The following is a 24,020-nucleotide window of genomic DNA, read 5'->3' as shown; positions in this document are numbered from 1 at the left end:
AAGGTCACCAAGGAGTTTATCGCTATGAAAACCTTATTAAATAAAGTTGGAAAATCATTCAGTGTGTTTCAGACTCTTGTTTACATATTAAAATAACTTGGGTCTTCCAGTGCTGTTGCAGATGCTCTCAAAACTAAAGAAGAAAGATACTCAAAATTTATTTTGAGAAAACTCAGTTAGCATTCCAGCAATCATTAATAAACTATATGTTCAGATGTTTGTGAAAGGAAACTATTACTACACAGCCAATTTAAGGAATTCCCAGGATATAAGTGATAATCCAGAATGTGCAATCACTCATCTGACAAGTGAGGGCTCTCAACCTTGAGGAGTTTCCTTGGGTGGTGTCCCAACCCAAGGGGAGAGTCCGTGACTACAGCCTTGCTGCTCCAAAGGGGACTGGCTCAAAATGACTCCCCAACAGGATTCCGGTTATACTCAAGCCAAAACTGATCTGTGGTCAATGTCAGCTCTTATTGGCTAAGGGCCCAAATTCCTGTAAAGATGCAAAAACAAGGGCACAAAAAGAGTTGGCAGCCACTATGTTTCAACAGTTGGAAAGTCCCATCTTTGTCAGGGTGGGTGCACGTGTCACACAATCCACACTATGACCACAGTCATGATTTGGCTGGTTTCCTTGGAGTGGTGGCTCATTCACCTCTTGCCTCTGAGGTTAAAAGGGAGTACAGTCTCAATGATCTTTAATGCTCATTGTGGGTCATTATTCCTTAAAAATTACACAAACAAATTTTAAAAGATATACTCTAACATTAACATGGACACACTAATACAACTTATTATAATACAAATCATAATAAACATAACTACAACCATTATCAAAATTGCAGGGAACTAATTAAACATCTGATAAGGAAAATCCAAACATATCAGACCAACCAGTTAACACCTTATACAGCAACAATTGCCTTTGAGTCTCTTGCCACTTTCTTCGTTTGCTGACCTGAAGTGGCATTAACATATTTGGGACATAGATCTATTGACAGATTTCAAGTCTCACATACACCTTCCTCCTTTAATAACGTCAAATTAAATTGTATTATTCTAGGAGATACCAAGTTCACAAAGATTAAAGTCTATTCACCACAGCATTGTCATCCAAGTCCTTTTTGTCCACATGGGTCACTATCACCATTGCCAATAGGGGTGCCGAGATAAACTGCTTTTCCATGATCCTGTAAAAATACCCAAAACTAGACTTCAGAGTCTAAACTGGACACCAGGCTAGAAGTCAGGAACACCTACTTAATAATTTCTCATGCCCCATTTTGCACCACTGTGGCCATGAAATGTGATCCCTTGTCACTGGTTTCCTGTAGCTGTGCTAACAACTGTAACCATAGTTAATCCTGACACCACTCTACTCCTCAAAGCATTGTGGGCAGTAATGGGGAAGATGTTTACACCCTTGTACAAGTCAATTGAGCGTGTACTGTGTCCCTTTCTTGATGGCTGATTTCCTAACATATCGGCTTGTTGCCTGTTTAGAACACTAATTTGAGTCCTTGTATCAATTAAAAATTCTAAACTTATCTGTCTAGGACCCGCAGGGGTATGTATGTAAGGCTCCTTGTCAGCAGACAATTGGCAGAAATTCACCATGCAGAGTGGGTGGCCTGAACCCAAAACTTCTAGTGTTTTAACTCTCTCAGTTTCACTTGAAGCGTGAGAAAAGGGTTGTTTCCTTTCCTGAGGAAGTGCCCTTAGTGGCATTTCATTTTGAGCCTATGTTTTCCCCTTCAGCAATTGCACGGACTTCCAGCTGTGATTGTTCAGGGTGCCCCCAGTGACAACTTCTTTCACCGAAGATTGTTCCTTCCTGTATCATAAGTTAAACCTGGCTTGCCTCAGGAAGATTCAAACTCCCAGTCGGGAGGCCACTAGGGGTGGAGTTTTCAGCTAGCTTGCTGGACCTTCCTGTTTCTTTCTATGCCACTGTCTGGATCAGCCCATAAGCAACCAGATCATGTAACATTTCCACCCAGGACATATCTTTAAAGCATCCAGGAGTATTCTAATAAGAGGTCTAAGGTGGCTGGGGTCCACCGGCACAACAGGTATCCCATGTCACCCCTTTCTTATATGTTGCCTGAATACAAGCAGACTTTTGTAGTCCTTCCACCAATTCTGACAATCCCTTCACCTTGATAATAACAGGTTCTACCTACTCCTTGGGTTCCGCACCCCGAGCCCAATAAGCCACTAATGATGTCATTAATGGGTTACCCACTGGCCTATCACTTAAAACCACTCCAGAACCCCAGAATCCCTCTGCCTTTTCATCACTTAACAAGACTCAATCCTTCCCCCAGAAATTCTCCACAGATACTCAGTTTTATTGGCTTAGGTGAAAACTAAGACTGGATCCTGTACAGAAGGTTGTGTGGATGGTGATTTAGGGGTTCTCACGTTGAGGACCCATCTACCTTTCTGTTTTAATAAGGGGTTGCATGTCCCTTTCCTCCAATTCCTCTATATCCTCCAAATTGTTTTCATCGAGTTCTCCCCATCTCAATCCCTGGGATCTAAACCCGCATTTAACTTTCAAATCGGGACAATACTGGGAGGTTTTTTTTTTACTTGTATCATCATGATTTCAATTTTTTTGTTCTAACAAACACATCTGCTATCTTTCTCATTGCAATTCTTTCTTTAAACAATCTGGTTTTAATTGCTTCTTTAAATTATCTTTTCCTACTGTTCTGAAGTAGTCTTGCAATTTAATCAAACAGGCACGTAAGATTGCACACATAGTTCCATTACCTCTGCCTTCGCAAAAACTTCTGTGGTTTTGTTCTAACTTTTTCACAACTGCCACCAGATTAGACCACTTCTCCTTTGTCCATTGCACATCTGGGGGAGAAGGAGCACAGCTATGCCAGTGTAAAAGTTCCTCTGTCTACATGCTGCTGACTGCACCAGTTCAAAATGTTGCAGAACCCTTCAAAATAAACAGGACAAATACTCAAAATTTGTTTGGAGAAAAATCAGTTAGCACTCCAGCAATCATTAAAAAACTACAGGTTCAGATCTCCATAAGAGGAAGCTATTACTACACAGACAATTTAAAGATTCCTAGAATTTAAACAATAATCCAAAATGTAATAATCTAATCTGTAAGGACAAGAAAACAAGGGTGCAAAAAGCAAAAAGCAGCCACTATATTTCAACAGTTGGGAAGTCTCATCTTTTCCAGGGTGGGTGCACCTGCCACAAATGTTTGAAACGGAATCTGGTTCTAATCCATACAAAAGAACATTTAAAATATTTTTATAATTGCAGAAGAAATCACAGTACATAAAAACTTCAGAAGAACTGTTTAGAAAGTCAAGACAATAGGGATTCAAAGTTTTTAATGTACTGCTTTTTTTTTTTTTTTTTTTTCTCTTATTGGGTCATTGTTGACAGCAATAAGGTCTGCCCTTCACTGTTCCTTTTTGAGAGTGAACAACTCCAGTTCTCTCAGCTTGTACAAGTTCTCTTGTACATCATGTTTTTGAGGTCCCTGACCATCCTGTGGCTCTCCCTCCACTGGACTTCTTGCAGTATGTTTGTGCCTGCCTTGTACTATGGAGCCCAGAATAGATGGGGTCTCACAAGTGCTGAAGAGAATAATCACCTCCTTTGACACTTCTTATTGTGTCTGAGCTTAGTCAGGCATTACCTGTTCCTTCATCATCATCTTTTGTCAAAGTTGCTTGACTTTCTGCACACTACACTAGACTGTGCATTGAGGAGGCTATCTTTGAAGACAGCCCACTTCTGTCAGGCCCCTTTGCTCTCCAGGACAGTCTCCCATGGGATCCTGAAAAATAGAACCCGCAATATTTTTTTTTTTTTTTTTTTTTTTTTTTTTTTTCCCCCACTCTCATTATTGGTTTTGAAAGATCACAGCAGTCTCTCAGGGGAGATTACAGAGGAGTAGATGAAAGAAAATTGTAATCCTATATTCAAGAAGGACATGAAGGAGGATCTACATGGAGAACTACAAAATTTTCAGTCTTACCTCAGTCACTGGGTAGGTGATGGAGCAAATCCTTCTGGAAAAGATTTCCAAAAATATGAAGGACAAGAAGGTGATTGGGATTAGTCAGCATGGATTTATGAAACATGCCTGACCAGCCTTCTTGCCTAAAATAGGCTTCATTTACATCCTCTTCTTGATTAGGTGGTCTGTAGCAGATGCCTGCCACAATGTCTCTGTGTGGATCTGTTCTTACTCATAAGCTCTAAATTTTCTCATCACCTGCCTCAGTGAAAAGCTTTGTGTACTCAAGCTACTGCTTTGCAAAGAGAATTTCCCTTCTCCCTCTCCTTTGCAGTCTATCTTTCCTGAAAAGCCCATATCTATTCATTGTAACATGCCTGTCGTGAGATATTCCACCATATCTTTGTGAACCCACTGAGATCCTAGTTCTTCAAGTGCACTCAGACCTGTAGGTCTCAGGAAACACAAGACCATTGGATCATTCAGATGCGAAGGGACTTAAGTCCTTCAGTACAACCTCCTGCTGAAAACAGGGTCAGCTCTGAGCTTAGATCATGTCACTCAGCTTTATTTAGTTGGACATTGAAATATTGAAAGGATAGAGACTGTGCTGGGGATTCTAAAACTGGATGTAGTATTTAGATGAGGTATAATGGGTGTCAAGTAGAGGGCAATCATCACTTTCCTTGATCTGTTTTCAATGCTCCCATGTACACTGCCATGGATGTCCTTCACCATCTCTGCTACCAGGGTCCACTACTGGCTCATGTTCAGTTTGCTGTCCTCCAGGTTCCTCAGCACATTTTCCCCAGCTGGTCCCTAGAGTGTCAGTGCCAAGCCTGTATCACTAACATGATGCATTGATAATGTCAACAATAAAATGAGAGAGGGAGTCAGAACAGTTAAATAGTCTGTACTCCAACTTCAGGCAAAGCTTCTGACATTAGTAATATTTGCATGATAAATATGTTTCTCGACTCTTTCACATGCTGTGTTCATTTGTGTGCAGGCACTTGAGGTGGATCACTACTTTTGCTGCTTTTACAGGGAAATCATGAGGGCTTCCCCCATCACGCTGTCCCCCAAATGCTTCCTCACCACCCACTGCATCTTCTCTTCAAGCTATGAAAACTCTTCCCTGACATACCTAGTTTAACATAGGTGTGTAAGAGAATAGTTGTCAATGAAAATTGTGTGAGAAGAGTCAGAGTTAAGGAAATTATGGAGAAAAACCCACTATCTTTAAAATCTAAAAGTAAAACTGGGAAAGAGTTATCAGTAAAGTGCCAGACTACTTGTAACTGAGAATATAAGGTTTCCTGAAAAGATGAATAGAGGTCCCTAATTGTTACTATGGAGGAAGAATTTATAGAGACGTTACCCACATAGCTGTTACTAGATATATATGTTCATTCATTTAACTTCTGTTTACTTCAATAATTTCAATGACTTTTTCTATTAGCTTTGTTAATACAAATTTTGCTTTTTTATTTTGAAGATAAGATGTTGAGGTGTCCAACTATGACTTCTAATGCAATAGTGGCATAGCATTTGTGCTAATCTTGACAGAGCTGTGTCAGTCTCCTTCCCTATAATTCTGAACAGAAATCTGTCATTTCACCAATATGAAATGACAGATTATAGGCAACTGAGACTAAAAAAAATAAGGAATAAAGATAATTTTTGTGGGAATTAAGAACTGGTAGTTAGCAAAATGTAAACTGACCTTAAGGTTAGAAGAATGATTGTGGGCAACTGAGGCAACATTCGGAACACCGTGCTGTGAGTGTCAGAAATAGCAGGTCAGAACACCACCTACAGAATAATACATGGTGAGCGTTTGAGAAGTAAACAGATAAAACCTGAAGGTCAGTAGGATGTAGAAGTAAAAACAAACCTATGTAAACAAGTGGTAATAAATCGGGAGTTTGCACACAGTGTGGCAACATTTGCTCTTGGCAATGCTCCCCCTTCAACAAATTGGTGTGAGTTTGTTGTTATTCTGTGCATCGCCCCAGTCCCGGCTTGCGGCGGGCGGAGGAAGCAAGCAGCCGATTCAATGTGAATGATAGAGCAAGCTTCAACTTTATTGAGAGAAATCACACCTTATATAAGCAGTCTACAATACACTACTTGTAACTCTATTGGATACATTCAAGAAACTACATTATAATATCTCAGCCATTGGGTACATCTAAAAGGTCACATTATAATACACCAGCCCCTTGTGGCATTTCTGGTATGCATAAACATCTTTCTTGCTGTGAACCTGCTTCTCTCCCAGGGCTGCTTCCCTTCACCCCCCAAGGTCGCAATGCGCCCCAACTTATCTCTGTGTTCTCACAACAATCCTCGCTAGCACAACTGAGTCTTGGGTCTTCATCCTTGTTTACATAACTGTACCCTGGGTTCTTTCCTTTGTTTACCTCAGGTGGCTGGGACCGACTTCTGCAGGGAGCTATGGCCGACCAGCTCCTGCAGGGAGCTATGTCCTTGCTCTCTGCAAGCCGTTCTCCAACACCGGCTAGTCCAAGACCAACACTTGTAGGTAAATTGTGACCTGCTGATTTCACTGAAATTGTCAATGCTCGTCATTCTGAAAATTATTAGCTTCAAACATAGCCACCTGATCTGTGCCCTTTGGGCAAGGTTGTTCTCATGAACCACTCTCTTCCTTTGAAATAGAAGAAATAAAATTTCTTGAAAGCATGGTGCTTATGCCTCTGCAGTAACATCTAGTAATTCTCCAATCTACTCTATTCCACTAATACCATTTTAACCCTTTAAGAAGCCAAGTTTGTATTTCCCAGGAAATAAAGTGTATCTGTATTAGAATGATTTAGTTTTTCAGGAAACTCCTGAAACATAACCTGGTTTATTTTTTCCTGAAAATAAAATAAAATTAAATCAACAAGAAAAAATATTATCAACCTGAATTTATATATCTACATATATACCTGGGAATATACTTCTAATCTGGTATGAAATGTTCTGGCTAAATAATTCTATTCTGAGTTGAGATTACTGTAAATGTCAAATTCTGTAGTTTTGGGGATGGTACAAATATAATTCAAAGGCAGTCCAGTGCTGACTTGGAATTATTAGAACTGATGCTTATTTTAAATCTAAATATTTTTAAACAAACTTGCTTCTTCATCAACCTTGACCTGTTAAGGAAAGTACAGTATCTTTTTTCTTAATTATTTTTATATAGAAGAAAACTAAAAATAGTGTGTAATGTAAACTAACAAAATTGTAAGAGAAGATTTTTTGGAATAGTATTTCCTTTGTCCTGATTTTTAACAACAACAACAACAACAACAACAAAAGTTAAACATTATAGGTCATACAGTATTTTTTAATCTAAACCCTTAAAATTTAATAAGGAAATCTTTATTTTGATGCTTACAGAATCTGATTAAATACTTCACTTTAGATATCTACTGCAGTCATAGGAGAGATTAGAGCATTTCTAGCAATTTAAAAAAAAAAAAAAAAAAAAAAAAAAAAAAAAAGGTGTCTCCATACTAGTTTGTACAAGCAACTCCTTGGTAGTCTCAAAGCCTGCATGTATGTTTCACATATATATCAGTTATCAGAATGGTTTTGGATGCGTTGATCCCATTAGCATTAATGAGCTTTTTCAACTACAGTGATTAAATTTCATTGGTAGTAGTAAGAAAAATTTACACAAAATGTTGCAGGATGCAGCTCCTGCAATATGATGGAGAAAGTGGAAAATGTTATTTGGATAGCTTTATCTATTTTACAAAACCCAATTCAGTGTTTCACTGTAATCAGTTTTGTAAATTCATTATAATAATTGAACAGTACATGAACAGTCCTCAGTCTTCACAAGATTATAGCCAAGACTACAACAAATCAGTATAACAAATAATAATCAAAGGAAGAGAAAATCATCAGTCTTATCCTTATTGCCTCTGGCAATTTTGGTAAATTATCTAAAGATGTTCTTGGTTTTAAATTGTGCCAACTTGTATGCTTCTAGGGAGTTAAATAATGGACTGAAAATGCCAACACAAAATTCTATATCACTGAAACTTCAGTATTTATGAGTGGGAATTAAAAAATTTGCAATAGAATGGATAATTCAATATTTTTAAAAAATCTATATCATTATATGTACAGTATGCAATGGAATTTAAGTGCGATCGTCCTTTACAGTCACTCCTCTTAGGAAAAAATGAATGATGAAAAATATGTGAAAACTGTGACAGTCCAATGAAAATATATTTAAGCTCTCAAATATCTGATGAAGAGCTCTGGTAAAGGAAACTGTTTCTGTGGAAATGCCAGGGCTGTGCAGGTAATGTCAGGAAGATGTAGCAAGAGGGGAGTGTGTACAGCAGAGATGGGACCACAGTTTTCTGAGGCTGAACTTCCCTACCTTGAGTGACTCCATAACAAGCCAATAGAGAAGCCATTTTTATGACACATGTGCCTGGAAAAAAGGTCAGACAAGAGTCATAGCTGCAGGGAGGGGGGAGTAACTTCCCAACGACCCCCAAAACCACCAAACCATTTCCAGAAGAATCTGAAGGTACAAACTATGCATGCACCAAAGCAAGGAGAATTCTAGAAGCAAAGACTCTGCATGATGCCGAATTAGCCCAATGAGTCCAAATGCCCACCCGGAGGAGGGGCAAGGAATTAGGACATCAGTCAAAGTCCTGGATGGCTGCACCCCTCCAGAACTGGACCCCTAGGCTGAGTGGACCAACGATGAAACTGGCACTGGTGAAACCTTTCTTTTTTGTCTTTCCCTCCCTCTCTCTCTCTCTCTCTCTCTTTCTCCTGTTTTCTCTATCTCTGTATCCCTGCATATAAGCCAAGGCTTGTCGGGGCATGTTTACTGCTTGTTGGGGCGTGTTACGAGATCTGCCACTAGTCGTTGTAATTTGTAAGGTTTGTCAGTGTATGTTATGAGGTTTACCACTTGTTGCAGAGGTTGCAAGACGTATTGACAAAGTCTCATGCCAATATCTGTTGTGAGCAGTTAAAATTGAGTTTTATGAACTGAAGAATTCTTGGTGCCATTTCACCTTAATCCTGTCTTGGGAATCAGTGAATCTGAATCACCGTCTTGAGAAACTGGGTCATGGCAAAAACTCAACATAAAAACATTGTGAACTGCATCTGTTAGAAATACTTCATATTTTCTGCTAAAAACTTCCTAAAACATTGTATTTGGTTTCCATGGCAAGGTTTTAGCAGTGAGAGGGCTACAGGGGTGGCTTCTGTGAGAAGAACTCAGAAGCTTCCCCCATGTCTGATAGAGACAGTGAGAGCTGGATCCAAGATGCACCTACCACTGACCAAGGCTGAGTTCATCAATGATGGTGATAGTATGTCTGTGCTAACATATTTAAGAAAGGGGGGAAAACTCCATGCCACTGCAGCCAGAGACAGGAGTGAGAATATGTGAGAGAAACAACACTGCAGACACCAAGGTTAGTAAAAAAGGAAGGGGAGGAGGTGCTCCAGGTGTCAGAGCAGATTCCTCTGCAGTCTGGGGTGAAGACCATGGTGAAGCAGATTGTCTTCCTGCAGCCCATGGAGGTTGATGGTGGAGCAGATATCCACCTGCAGCCAATGGAGGACCCCAGGCTGGAGCAGGTGATTGTGCCCTGAAGGAGGCTGTGACCTCGCGAGAAGCCTGTGCTGAAGCAGGCTCTTGGCAGGACCTGTGGACTTCTGGAGAGAAGAGCCCACGTAGGAGCTCATCTTCTGGTAGGATTTATCACCCCATGAGGGACCTATGCTGGAATAGTCTGTTCCTGAAGGATTGCACCCTGTGGGAAGGACCCACACTGGTGCAGTTCATGAAGAACTGCAGCCCATGGGAAGGACTCATAACAGAGAAGTTTGTGGAGGTTTATACCCTGCGGCAGAGATCCCACACTGGAACAGGTAGAGAGTGTGAGAGTCCTTCCCCTGAAGAGGAAGGAGTAGGAGAAACAAAGTGTGGTGAAATGGCTGCAACCCCAACTGCCTGTCCCACTGTGGTGCTGGAAAGGAGGAGGTAGAGAAAATTGGGAGTAAAAGTAAGCTCAGGAAGAAGGGAGGTATAGGGGAAGAAGGGTTTTTTTTTGAGATTTGCATTTATTTTTCATTATCTTACTCTGATTTGATTGGTAATAAATTAATTTCCCCAAACTGAGTCTGTTTTGCCTGTGATGGTAATTTATGAGTGATCTCTCCCTGCCCTTATCTTGACCCACAATTTATATTTTGTCTTCCCTGTCCAGCTGAGGAGGGGGAGTGATAGAGTGGCTTTGGTGAGCACCTGGCATCCAGCCAGGGTCAACCCACCACATACATGAAAAGTTCTGACATCTTCTCAACATGATAAAACTTTCTTGAAAATGTAATAAAATGCAACATTATGCAAACAACTATAACTCACCAATAAGAGACTGATCTTGATTAAAAATTCAGATTGGCAAAAAAAGGGAAAAATAAACAAATCTCTAGGTTCACAGTATTTTAAGCATTGTTATAATTAGTCTAAACAGAATAAACAAACAAATATTTTATATAAATCTTAATAGTTTAAGTTGAGTACTTTCTGTGCTAGAAGAAGTTTAATAGTCACAGCCTAAGCATGTCTCCTGTCCCCAGGATCCAAAATAGACTATCTGGTCCATATACAACAAAGCATATTTCAGCACAGGCAACCTGCTCTAAGTGGCCTTGATGGATCAGGGGGATTGGACCAGACGACCTTCAGATCTTCCCTTTCAATCTCAACCATTCTGTGATTATTCCTTGAAGAGCAAAGAGGACTGGGACACCTCAGACTTTGCAATTCTGGCATTTCTGTATTAGGCATATGTGCTGAAGTAAGTGACAAGTGGAAGCAAAGAGCAGACACATAGTAAGGCATGTATCTTCTGAAAATATTTAGTGATAGCTATATCCCATTCTTTAATATCATCAGCCAGACATAAAGATAGGAGAATCTGAAATGAAAACGGAGTCAGTAAGTAGAGTAAGACACTCCAAGAAGAACAGTGCAGACAAAAGCAGCTAAAAGATACAGCAATTAATGAAGCAGTTTCTGGTCTCTCCTTTCAGAAGGGTGCCACTGCTGCTCACGCGGGTAGCTAAGAGAGATGTTAACTCCTAGAATCTCTAGCAGTTTCTATCAACCTCTGAGAACTAATCCTATTCAAAAGGTGTTTACACCTGTTAATTTCAACTGACTCATATTAGCGCTATGAATTGTTAAGCACCTCTTCAGCTGGCACCAGGGAAAGCATCGCCAGCTGGGAGCACAGAAAACAGAAGCAGCAATTTGTGCAGCAGTTGGGGTGGAAGGTGTCCAAAAACTCTCCTGAGTGTGGGGCTGCTCAGCACTGGCAGTGATGTGCCACAGGGCATGGTTCCCAGCAGCAATGGAAGCAGCTACCCCAGCACAACAGATGCCTCTCAAACTCAAAACGAGCTCTGCAAGGAGGACACAGACATCCAGCATGGTGTGTGGAGTGCCCAGTACCTCTCTCTGAGACTCTGTCAGGCAGAAATGGTGTCCTTGCCTGCAGGAATTTTTCACTGTCTCAGTTGTCATTAAGTTAAACCAATGCACAAGAAGGTGAGCAGAAGTCTGCACATAGGGATTTTTTTATATGTGCCTACCTTTTTTAAGCAACAGCTATAGATGAGTAAACTTCATTCACATCAGACAGGCTTTATTTTACTCTCAGTTAACAGTAATTATTTCATACATCTTACAGTCATATGTTATTACAACAGGGTGGAGGGGAATAAAAACAAAGAAATACCTCAAGTTTTTAATCAGTCAGATTTTTGTATTTTTTGAGATATCAGGAAGTTTTTATCCAAAAATCAAAGACTCTGGCTGAAATACTCTTTCTTGGGTTTGTTTCTGATTTCATTGAACGTATCTATCAGCTGACTGTAAAATTTTAAATCAGTTCATGCAAACTTAACTTTCCTTTTGTAGTATACCTATGAGTACTAGCAGATACATAATCCTGTGGAAGCACCAAGTAAAAAACACCACCACAAGTTGTCCTAAAAATAAAATATCTTCTGCTGTGACAAACCGTATCTATACTTTTCTGTGTAGACCCTCCACTAGGATAGAAGCTCACATCAAAATTTCCTTTCATCTGTGTTAACTCTCTGATCAGAAGTGAAAAAAAAAAAAAGAAAAAAAGTTTTGCCCCTTGGATGAAATAAAAATTCCACCATCTGTAATAACAAAACATGTGGAACAGCATCTGCTAAAATTAACTAAGCATAGATAGACAAATTGACAGGTCTAGGCAACTCATGCCCAAGAATCTTAAGGGAAATATCAAATTATTGTGATATTAAGACAACTGTAACTGCAAATTTATTAGGAAGAACTGAATAGCTGAATTATCTCCAAACCAATGATTTTAAATTTTTTAATAGCTCAGAAGGATACTGGAGACTTTTCAAAGGTTTAGAGGACTGAAAACAGTAACAGTATTTGCATTACAATTAAGGAAATTCCCAGAGCCACAGACTGCTTAGGCAGATGTTTATCTTTTGAAAAAATAACTGATTTGTGGCTGTCAAAAATAATCAGAAATAAAAATTTAAGCAAAAAATCAGACTATATATTTGGAAACCCCTGCTTCCAGATGGGGAGGGGCTGTGCAGACTCGACACTGTTAGGCTGCTTCTACTCTTGGAATAAGTAATTATATAAATCCTCTTTTTATGCCTGTATAAGGGCTGCTTTTATTACCCTTAGATTTTTCATAATTTGTCATAATCACAGCATACATGATAGGGGACCATAGTGATCATAACCTCCAGAGACGTTCTGCTAGACCCAGCAAAGATGGATTATATTGATGACTTTTTTGTAGCATGGAACATTCATTCTCATATATATATATAAAAAAAACCCACCCAAAAACAAACAAACAAACAAACAAAAAAAACCAAACCCCCCCCCAAAAAAAACAAACCACAAAAACTTTACTGAATTCATTTAATGAATTCCTTGAGAATTAATTGTCTTTGAAAAACACTGACATTAGAAGAGATTAAAGAAAACTCAACAGTCCTCCATTGAGAAAAAGTATCCTATATTGATACCACTAAATAAAGGAGGGTCAGTTACTGATGTAGGCCATGCAGCTTAGCTCCATGCAGTATTACTCACAGTGTTTAGATTAGCTTTGGAAAAGTTGAATTTAGCCTTCTGCTGGGCCATATGTTGTAAATTAATTATTTCTGTGAAGAGTTTTTTCAGATCAGAATCTGGTATATAAGGAGAGGACTCTGTTGCTTGCTCATCAGAGAGCTTTTTTATATGAAACAACACATGGCATACACACTGCTTGCATAGAATGATGACATGAAATGGTTTCTGAATGTGCAAACCTTCTTGAGAAATACCAAACCTGACATTCTTAGGATCCAAAAGAACACTGGAGGGAAGGAAGTTGCTGTGCAACAGTTTAACATGACTTTTCTGTGTTAGATTATTTAAAATTTTGAGTGAAAAAAAGGCCTCTGCTGTCATCCTAAGGCTGTACTTTCCTATACAACAGTTTTAGTACAGTGCCATAGATAGTTGATTCTGCACAGGACAACTACTTGTTATCACTATGTACTGGTCAAAAAAAATATAAAACTAATGGACATTCCAGCACACAATATACACAGGTATGATGAAGATAAAACAAGTCAAGCAAGAGTTTTCTCATTATTAGAGAAGTGTTCTTGTTGTAAGCTAGGTGAACATAAAGCTCCATCCAGGCTGGCCTAGACAAATCCACACAAAACAAGACCAACAATCCCAGTCCTGAGTCCTTGCAGAGTCAGTAGAAAGCCTGTGGCCTGTTACAGCTCATGTAGGATTCTTCCAAAGTCCTCAAAACCAAATTAGTTCTCCAGTGAAACCTAATATAAACTGAATAAACCCACTCTTGTTTACATAGTCCATGTGATTCTATGGATATCAGTGCTACAGTAGATTTTTGATCGGTTTTGTGATCATCTTTTACTTCCAGGTAATTTATGGGTATTTGTCATCTAATCAATTGATCTACATCTTGTGTTTCTGTAGTTATCTATTCTTACCAAAACAGAAAATGTATATGACTTAATTGAATTGCTTATCTTTTTAAACCATTTTTCTAACTTTTAAAAATAATTCTTAATTCCAGTTTCTGTCTCTCTTATTTCCTTCATATAGCATACAACTGCTTTCTGAAGACTGAAATGCAGAGATGTTTTATTCAGTAAAAAAATATGTGGATGAAGTGCAATGACCTATGTTATACTGGAGGTTAGATCAGATGATTTAAAAGCCCTTCAGGCTTTAAACTCAAGGAAATCTCTCTGAAATCTGTGAAGTTTAAAATATATTTTACTGTCCTAAACAGCTGTCTGCTAGAGCAGCTTGCAGGAAGGTAATAGCTAAATAGTGATTACTTAAAACCTTAAATCTAAATTTCCTAATCTATCACCAGAGAGTTCAGCTTAGTTGTATCTACTCAAAGATATATATCTAGCATTTTTTGCCATATCTTACAGTTACAATACTTTTGAGATTATTAAATTATCTCTTGAAGTTTTTAAAGATCTGCAAGCTGTTAACAGAAATAGAAACAGTAATATATGTCTTCCATTACAGTATGGAATTGTATTTTTATTTATGTATATGCATATGAATGTCTTTTTTTTCTTTTTTTTTTTTTTTTTTTTTTTTTTTCCCCCTAAATGTCTATTGACACTAATTTGCAGTAGTGGATCATTTAAAAGGCCAATAGTCTGTTTAAATGTGTGCTATATTCATTCAATACATAATAAGTAATCAGGAATACAACCAGGGCATTCCAGTTTTTCATAAGCAGTACAGGAAAATTGAGATTCTACATATTCTTTTGAATTTTTTAAACTTCTTGTTATAAACAATCAGTATTTCCAACTGTACATTTTACTGTGAAACAATACATTGAAGTTCTCATTTTATAATGCACTGTTACACAAATAAAGTTCAAGTTATTATGATTAATAACAGTAATATATGTAATAACTACAGGAAATAAGTCTTGATAGCAAATAGACAATGTTTGTGTGAGAATTTTCCTTGTGCTGCCTAATGGTGGAACTGCATACGTTCATAAGTACATCTGCATTAGACTGATGAGTTGCAAAAATAAAAAAGACTAAACCACACAGGACATGACACCCCTCCTGTTGTATTCCTATAAGTGTCATCCAAGTAAACTTGACTTAATTTAGTTTCTAGTATCTGACATAATGAACATAGTTTGGTTGAAAAATCAACTACAACCCACTAAAAAAACATAGATGGAAAAAACATGTGGCTTAGGATCCTAAGTACAAGATCGTTCTACAACATCATGCAGACTGAACACTCAGAAAAGTAGCTGAAAATGGAAGGTAAGGAATCAAAAATGTTGAGAGACAATTCACAGTAAGGAAACCAAAAAATGACTTAAAAATACCGTTATAAAGCATATAGTATGAGGAAAACCTTCAGAATTTCATTTTACATTTGTCTGAAATCATAAATAAGAGCTGCTCAAATTACTTTTATTATGAGAAAGGGAGTAAAATTACAAGAAACATTGAAAAAAATTTGGGAAATGCGGCTGAAAATAAATAAGTCTCTATGAGAGCACTTTCTACTTTATCTTCCTCTACCTTTTTTAAAACCTTATTTATTAACAGAATCATAGGACAGCCTAGGTTGGAAGGGACCTTGGAGGACCCTCTGGTCCAACTTTTTGTGGGAATGGGAGCCTGGATGAGATTTTCTAGCACCTTGTTTTGAAAACCTTCAGTGCTGAGGACTCTACCACATCCCTATGGAGGTTGTTCAAGTGACTGTTCTCACTGTATAAAACTGTTTCATGTATCTAGATGAAATGTTTCCCAGTGCAACTTGTATCCATTGCCCCTTGTCTTCTCCATATTGCTCCTTGTGAAGAGAGAGCCTTCATCCTCTTTGTAGCCATGTTACTTACCATTCTCTTTAGTTATTTGGAAAGAGAATGGCCACTTAAACCAGCATTTTCTGGCCACTCGCTGTCTATGTTTTACAGCAATTTTTCTTCTGTGCCTCTTCTGCAGTTTTTGTTCTTAACCCATTGGGACAGGAATTATTTATTAATTACCTTGTGTATGTACAGTGCCTGGCACGAGGGGTTGCTAATCTCAGTTTGGTTTTAGATGATATTTAAACCAATAGAATTAATATCAAAGATGCTAATATAAATTAAGTACATAAACACTGCAAAAGTAACTACTTTTATGACATGTTTTGAGCTTGAGGCAGTATCAACTATGAGTTAACTGGGAAAAAAAAAAATCTAATTTAGTTTTACATATTCTTGAACAAAGACAGGTAAGCCTCAGAAGAAAAGCTTTAGTGAACATGGTTATAGCCATGTTTCTTCTGATACCAACAGCTTGACACAGCCGGCACTACTTTCTACAGCAACAGAGCAAAAATAGTACCTGTAGATGTTTTGTAAGCATAACAGACAGTCAGGCTGAGAAGATAAGATGGAGGCCAAACATATCCAGTTATAATTTATCTTGGTTTATGTGTTCAGAAATATAAGACCAAATGAGCTAAACGCTGAACTCATTTACAATTATGTCTCAGTACATACTGATTCTAGTCCATAGCGCATAAACACAAATTAATAAATAGTGCACTACTTAAAGCATCAGAAAACAGTCCTTCCTGAAGACTAATTACAAATTAAAAGATGACTATCAAATTAACCATGCTTCAGGCAAGTGTAAAATTGAATGTATTATAAATAAAGAAATTAATACCAAGCTTCTTCTCACTTTTGCATTTTAAAGCACTAATTACAAATTATTCTGAAGATATGACAGCAAAAGAGTTGCTGTATTATTGTACCTCTGCACCAGAGAGCAGATAGAGCATAACAGTATTTGCTTACAGAACAGAAAATGTTTCTCTTGAATCATCTCATGTAGCATTAATTTAGTAACATATACAACTTTGAATGATGGTTAATGGAGTTTGGCGTTGCTTGGGGTTTGTTTATAAAACTAGGGGAAAATAGAGCTAGAACAGCCTATTAATGCCTTATCTCAGGAACAGTAGTTTTAACTGAACCTTTTTAAAATAAATTTTTATCTACAGCCTGCTGTCCCCCTTGCAGACAATCTCCTTGGAAAATTGGTAAAACAATCCTTTATCAGTAATTTTTCCCTAATATCTAATACTTTAGTGAAAATTAGTAAGGTGTTTTTTTTAGATAGCAAGAAGGTTATTCTCTTCATCGTTCCAACAGTCTTCTGTATTTTGAAGACTAGGGTCAATCTTCCCTTCTTGAGCACAAAAGTATAGTTTTTTTCAGTCTTCAGTAGTTCTGAATGTTCTCTGGACTCCTACAATTGATCCACAATAATAATGAATTGTAAAGCTGGAAACAGAATGTCATATTCCACCCACAGACTTACCAGTGTTGAGTAAGTGAATGGTTTATTATCTTCAATCTTTACATTCCAGTGTGTTATTTTCTTCTTTCTTCTTTTCTTTAAAAATAAATAAATAAATAAATAAATAAATAAATAAATAAATAAATGGAATTAACTGACATTAATTCTTATTTAGTATTTTCTCAAGAATTTTTGTCACAGCTGTTATTCCTTACATTTGTGAAGAAGACTAATTCTTTATTAAAAAAAAAAAAAAAAAAAAAAAAAAAAAAAAAAAAAAAAAAGGTCCATTATAAGAAGAAGAAGAATAAAAATTAGAGTGTTTGTTGTGAATTTGAAACTATGTGTTTCATTTAACGTGAGTCTAAATTTGGTAAGAGAGTAATCCCCTTTTCATTCTAGTCGATCCTCAGAGATTAGAGGGGCTATGGGCAGCTGGATTTATCTCTTAATAGGTATGTCAATTATGGCCATAACAATAGGCCTGACACCAGATGCATGAACAGCCCATGTGCTGTAGGTCCAGTTGCATTCAAGAGAAGCAGTCGGGTTCATGAATAGTACGGTTTATTTTTTATGCAACATTTACCTATTCTTTAAGATTGCCTGTGATAAATGCACAGGTTGGCCATATAGCACTACATACAATAAGAAAAAACAATTGCTATCACACACTCAGTAAGTTCTTGGGTAATCACTCGAGGGAATCTTACAAAAAGGTGTCCCAGGGAGGAGTGGGGGGGAACAGGTGGGACAAACCCATCGATCTGTCCTTCTGATTTGGTGTCAGATTATCGTCCCTCCAAGTTAGATACAGACTTGGGGTAGTATTTATCATAGTATGTATGTGTGAGTGGGTGGGACTGTGGTCAAGCCATTATCTCTTGAATAACGACACAGCACATTCCTTGGTGCGAGGGATGTGCTGTTTCTTTGTGGGAGAAGAGGAAGGCTGAGAGACAAGGTGGCACTCTACTGCAAAACAGTCCTTGAGAGGAGATAAGTGAAAGAATGGGACCGGGTGGCCTCCACCTTGCTTCACATTCCTCCCTGGTGCCACAGTGAACAGAAATCACTGGATCTTCATCTTTTCCTATGTTTGTTCTGGGCACCATGTGTCAAGGAAATGTGTGGTTTGCAGATTTTTCATTGTTTTGCTTTTTCCACACTTCCAAAACCTAACACTGTGACAACTGATCTTTTTTTCCCTCTCGTTTCTCCTCTCCTCTTCCATTTGAAACAAACATTACTTTTTTTCCCCTGAATTTCAACTGTCCCCCCTTAGTTCTTAGAAATAACTGCAGTGGCTTTGAAAGTCAGTTAAATATATAGATCCAGCATAAGTCACAAAACCATGAAATAAATATAGCACCGTTACTTAGAAATCATCTTCCTAACATCTTCCTCAGATCTTCCTTCCCCATTTTCCCTAGTGCAAAGTTCTCCTTACCAGACCAGGCAGCCTACTGGCAAAAAACCTTTTGTGACAGTTAGTTATGTGGATCCTTCTTTTCCTAGTTGTACTCCATTCTCAAAGAGGGCTGAATGGTCATATAAAACATATAAACCAAATCCCTGTTGTCAACATCTGTTTGGAATCAGATGTTGGCCAATAGGATCCAACCACAACTCCTCAAGCCCCTCCCCTCACTAGCAGGATAAAAAAGAAGATCACTTGGGCCCTCATGCTGTCAACTCTCTCTCCTAGATCTAGGTAGTCACACTCGGTACTTTCCAGAAATCCCCTTTAAAAAATGCACCTATGCTTTTAAAAATTCACCTGTATTGCAAAAGCTTTATGTTCATCGAGACGGCCATAATTAAACCATCTTTCTGGGAGACACACATAAAATCTTCATTTGCTGCACAGTACCTCTAATCCATCAGTTGGGAGTAGGGACAATAAATAAATAGAGGAATGATTGGAGAACTACTAAAAATACAGCAGAAAATGAGGTTCCATATTAAGAAGTAACTTAGAAATATTTCCAATGTCCAGCTTCTGCATAGAGTCTGCCATTCTAGCTAGAGCTGTGCAAATAAAAAAGCTGTCCTCAACACAAAAGGAGCAATAGCTGGGTAGATTCAGTTTCACATTCTGTGTGCTGCAATATCTGCAAGAACAAGACAGTGAAATATTATTTTAGGAAACAAATGAGAACCATCCCACTGCAACCCCCATTAAAATCAGATCTTTTCTTCCCAGAAGACAGAGAGTTCAATCAACCATTGCAGTTTAAACACAATCCACATTATGTCTTGCCTCTACCTATGTAATAAAAATGTGGTAAAAGTGCTAAGGGCAGTAGGCATCTGTTAGAAAAATGAGCAATATAAGCTCACACATGTCATGAATCAGCCAGAGAAAGAAAATATTTGAAGTAACCATACATCCTTTAGGGACAATAGGCCTGATTATCTACTACCTCAAAACTTAGAAAAATGTTACTGACAAAGAAAGATGCTCCTGTTCAGATGGGATAGCATTTTATGGCTGCTCAGTGGATAGGAAAGAGGCAAAGAAAAATGTATAAGCTCTTATTATTGGGAAGATGCTGCACAGAACAAGCCAAGTAATATTTAATCCTAGAAGACACATCTGGTCCTTAGTTTTCTGTCTTTTTTTGCATGTGATTCCCCCCAGCAAAGACTGACGTATTCTGACTTCAGGAGTAAAGCTGTAAGCAAGAGTAATCTATGTCCTACTGAGCAGTTTTCACTCTTGGCTTCCACACTTAAAGGTGGAATTTGTATAATTTTAGATATTCTGGAGCTGGAATGTGTTCAGAGCTCTTCCTGTAATCAGTGGGAAGTACCATTAATGCCATTTACCTGATCATATAATAGACTTAATGCAATAAGAAATACTGTTCTCTGAAGTTTCAGCCTTTTTTTCTAATAATTGAAGAGGAAATCTGGAGAACCAACATTGATTATGCAATGGACTTTTACCTGAATATGGTTAAATGTGTCTCACTGTAAATGGCCTTTTACTTAAATGTAAGCACAGAAGGACCTTGCATATGGATGTGTGAGTGGCTCCCAAGAGCAGAGGATGAACAAAATCCAGTCCTTAGATCTTGATTTTCTATTTGTTCAACTCCAGTCTTTAAAACTTGATTAGCCTTCTCTCCTTTCTCATTTTTCTAATTTATGTAAATGTGTTCTGTTTCTGTTGGCCATTCTAAGCTCCAATGGCAGCAGAAATATATCAATGGTGTAGTGTAAAGGATAGCTGTGTTTTTCACCAAGTGTTGATATGCCATCATGCCAAATGCAATGCAAATTTCTGTAGAGGCAAAGGTCATTGTGTGCAAAATTGAAATCTTCCTCAAACTGTTTATTTACTTAAATTTATAACCAGCAAGGAGATAATCATGCTTGGCTTCAGGTCTCCTTAGTATAAATGCCCATTCATAGTCACAGAACCAATCCATAAAATATTCATTGCTCTTAAATGACAAATTTATTAACCTTTTAAAAACAGACACAGTGCTATCCCATGCCTTAAATTATGTACACTCATAAAGCACCAGTGCTTTCTCATTTCAAAATTACTAAATAGAAATTTAATACTAAAAAAGCTGTGACAGATCTTCAATCTATGGAAATGGGTAAAGTTTGACTGAAGGCAACAGGAGCAACAGTATTTTAATCCTCTGAAGACCTGATGCTAATTGTGAGAAACCAGAGTATTTTATCCCCCCAACATAGATGTATCATGTTGAGTTAGCGTTATTATTACAGACATGTGCTTGTTAATTTATCTTGTAGTTTTGTGTACATGACAATGAAAAAAAATCTTACTCTCTGTTAGTAGGTGGTGTACTAAAATCTCCATCATATAAAACCCCAAATTCTGATAAGAATATTCAATTTTCCTTTCTGCAGTGTTTTGCTTGGGTAAGGTGTATATGCTTACCATGTTATTTCACTTTTTGGTAATCAGTTCTCCTAAGTAAACCGGCCTCTGTAGAGGGCTTCACACTTCCACTGTGGCAATGCCACCAATCAAAAAGTGTTTTGCGACAAGCCTAAATCAAACATGGACTGGCCTTTAGTTTATTGGCAAAATATTATGTCTATCTTTTAATCATACACACACACACACATACACACACACACACACACTCAGTTACAAGCTCATCTGCCTCCCCAGCCATGGTGGTTAGACATGCCTCTACACCCCAAGGTGAGGTCCCTACATGTTTCCCCTGCACTACCAGACCACTGTTGTGTGCAGGCTGCTTTTGGCACCACATGGAGAGGTTGTGCCACCCAGCTGGGCAGGGCAGAGATGCCCTGGGGACACTGCCATCAGGGACAGACCCCATATGATGCCTACTACTTCCTCTCCACCACCTGTCCCCATTTTCACATATCTCTATGTTCTCTTGATACTTTTAAAGCTGACTGCCTCTTTGTGTTATAATTTTTTTCTAATTTCCCTTGTTACTGCTTAATCCCTCTGAAGGTCATCTTTCTCTTCAGGACTATCAGTTTTGGGCATCCACTTTTCACACACATTTTACACTTCCATTCTCTTACAAGCTGTTGTTATCCAGGGCATATTACCAAGAGGAAGCTGTGCAGGGACCCCCACAATGTTTTCTTCATACTTCACATCTATTTACCTACTCTTTTTTTTTTTTTTTTTTTTTTTTTTTAATTATTTTGTATGTTTTCACCTTAACATTTTTTACTTCATACCTGCTCACTGTATTATCTTTTTTCTTTTCCCCCCACGGTTTTTACTTCTTTAAAATGTCATGTTATCAATAAACAGACCACATTTTTTCTGGTTTGCCATGGCTGAGTTTGCTGCAGACAGGTTTGAGAAAAGTAGATATACATCTGAAGATGATGAATTACTTCCCATAACCAGTCTGGATCAAAAAATGTAAGGGATAAATCCAAGGAAAAAGAGTACCTAAATATCAAGGGAATCTATTGAAACTTCTAGGGGTGGCACATAGTGTCAGTCTGTAGCAGCCAGAAATATATCTATGCTATAATTTTCAAGCACAGAGCTCCAATCTATAAATCTGACTGAGTGAAAATGTTATATCTTGATACTTTACCTATTAATCGTATACAATTTTCAAATATGAAAAAAAAAAAAGTTCTTGATTTATCTGTTTTATACATATATATATATGGTATACAAAAGGTTGCAATTTCTGACATAATCATATCATCTACATAATTTCTGTTGCAATTTTTGTCCGTTAATACCTTTAACTTCAGGTCATTTTAATTCCATCAGTGGATGGTTTTCTTGTGATGGTAAAAGGTTGCATTGACAGATTGACAGATTCACAGAAATTGTTTTTATGACCATCTTGGCTGGCCTGCTGCTTAACACAGGCTGCAGAATTTCACACAGTAACCTATCTATCAAGCACTTAACTTCTGTTTCAGCTATGGTACATTTCAGAAAATTTTCAGTCTTGATTTCAAGATTCAAATACTGATTATAGATTGCTGCCAACAAAACCTGTAAAACCTGATAGGATAAGGAGTAATGGCTTTAAACTGAAAGAAGACAGATTTAGATTAGATGAAAGGAAGAAGTTCATCACTGAGGATGGTGAGGCACTGGAACAGGTTTCCCAGAGAAGCTGTGGATGCCCCCTCCCTGAAAGTGTTCAAGGCCAGGTTGGATGGAGACCAACCTGCTCTAGTGGAAGGTGTCCCTGCCCATGGCAGGGGAGTTGAACTAGATGACCTTTAAAGTCCCTTCCAACTCAAACACTTCTATGATTCCATGAAAACCATCAATCTTTTTTTCTCACAATTTCCCTTTTTACTTTTGTTATATAGCCTACACAGCACATAAACATACTTTTAGAAACCTTGTATCATAAGCCTTATTACAAGAAAAAAGGTCTAGACAATTCCAGACAAAAAAACCCCACAATTCTGCATTCTATTTTGGCACATTTTAATGTATTTAGAGAGCAAGATAATGGTCAGTTTGGAAGTACCCATGATTGAGATAAATGATAGAGAGTAAAGGAAAGTCCAGATTCACAAGGCAAAGTTCTAAATCCCAGTAAAGACCTACTGGAAATTACACTTTTACTTCCACTCATACATGCAACCATATACACACATAATACATTTGACAGAATTAAATTCTTAGAGACTGTGATGGGTTGACCCTGGCTGGATGCCAGGTGCTCACTAAAGCTGCTCTATCACTCCCCCTCCTCAGATGGACAGGGGAGGGAAAATATAATAGAAAGCTCGTGGGTACAGGAAGATCACTCAGCAATTATCTTCACAGGCAAAACAGACTTGACTTGGGAAAATTAAATTAATTTATTATCAATCAAGTCAGAGTCTAGCCAGGGTCAACCCACTACAGCATCTCCTGCAAAATACAGTTTTGGCAGTTCTGGAAGGTAAACAGAACAACTTTCCAACAGGGATGGTTGTATCTGCTGCATTATTCACAGTGCACACAGGATTTTGGCAGATTGTATTTTACCAAATTTTATTATATTTACACATTAAAATGGTTATACAT

Source organism: Athene cunicularia, assembly GCF_003259725.1.
Source record: "Athene cunicularia isolate RWA chromosome 1 unlocalized genomic scaffold, athCun1 chr1_part1, whole genome shotgun sequence".
In the NCBI taxonomy this organism is placed as follows: Eukaryota; Metazoa; Chordata; class Aves; order Strigiformes; family Strigidae; genus Athene; species Athene cunicularia.
The sequence above is the reverse complement of the archived record's forward strand: the minus strand, read 5'-3'. Positions refer to the sequence as shown.